Below are 1,255 nucleotides of genomic sequence, written 5' to 3'. Positions count from 1 at the left end.
TAACATTGTCGTTGTGAGCATGTTGGCATGGTGACATTATATTTAGATCAAGTACAGCCTCGCTGAGCCACTAACATAGCTAAAGACTTCAAAAATAGTATATTTGGACATATTTTACTGTCTTCCTGCAGTATCAGTTTAAAACTCACACACACCAAGACATGCTAGAATGTACAACATTTGCTTAAAAGCTTAATGGTACAAACGAAATGCTAAAATCCACAACACACAACAAAAGTCTGACAAATGCTATAAACCCTGTGACCCATGAGATATAAAACATGCTTGTCTCCGTTAAGCTGCTGTAACACGAGTCGGTTTAATGAGTGGAAGATCACATTGAAAAGCTCTTTGGCTTTTTTCTCGTGGATGTTAAAATTCAAGTCCTCTAGGAGAGCCACTGTAGTGTAGCTCCTGCAAGGTGAAGCACCGACTTTCTCTCCTGGTACAAGAGTCTCCAGGCAGCTTTAGATCATTTTAGATCAGAGTTTGTATAGGAAGCCTCCAGCACATTTTGTGCACGGTGATATTTGGATGTATGTGTCTAAAGTCTGTACATCCGCCTGTGATTTGACATTGACATGGTAAATAGCAGAAGGACAGCTAATATTTAATTACCTCTCATAACATGTATACTTATCCCATTAAAAGCTTTTATTGGAACAATTGAACTCAGACGAAAAGGAGATCACAGAATCTATTTCATACAGCCAGTAGCTGCTGTCAATAAAATGGAGATAAAAAGAATATGTTCCCGAGGCCTTCTTTGTTAAACTGCTACGCAAAAGCACAAGCTCCACACAAACACATTCAGTGAAGAACATGGAAATACAAAGACTTTTAGTAATAAGCCACACATGCAACAGGCAGCTCTGACTGCAACTTATGCACTACCAATACCAGCAGCGGCCCCAAGCCAATCTTTGAGACCCCCGATGTATAACAATGGGATTATAACGATGGCATACACAAAACACAGCATACTTTGCATACTGAAGTCCATATGCACACACACGCACACCTTAAATGAGCATGTGTGCCTTATATTTTATAGCACAGGCAGGAGAATGGAGCCAATTATCCCACATTTTATCAGGATTTTTTTCCATCTTTGACAGTTCCTTCAACCCGTTCATCCTTTCCTTTACCTCCCTCCATCTGCCCTCATCTCTTCCTGCCCAGCAGATGCTATAGAATGACGCTTATTAGGAAGACCAGAGCTCTTTGAAGCCCAAGGCTTGTGTGTGTGTGTGTG

The 1,255-nt window shown here is 40.7% G+C and overlaps 1 protein-coding gene across 1 annotated transcript in view; it reads left to right on the top strand.

Annotated features, from left to right (window-relative positions):
- The window catches only part of fam184a (family with sequence similarity 184 member A), a gene marked incomplete at its 5' end in the record, with an annotated part of 80,745 nt that overhangs the window by 34,039 nt on the left and 45,451 nt on the right, over positions 1 to 1,255 (top strand).

Source organism: Morone saxatilis, unplaced genomic scaffold (genome assembly GCF_004916995.1).
Source record: "Morone saxatilis isolate NCDOM2014 unplaced genomic scaffold, NCSU_SB_2.0 Contig7, whole genome shotgun sequence".
In the NCBI taxonomy this organism is placed as follows: domain Eukaryota; kingdom Metazoa; phylum Chordata; class Actinopteri; family Moronidae; genus Morone; species Morone saxatilis.
Note: the sequence above shows the minus strand (reverse complement) of the source record. Positions and strands in the feature narration are given on the sequence as shown.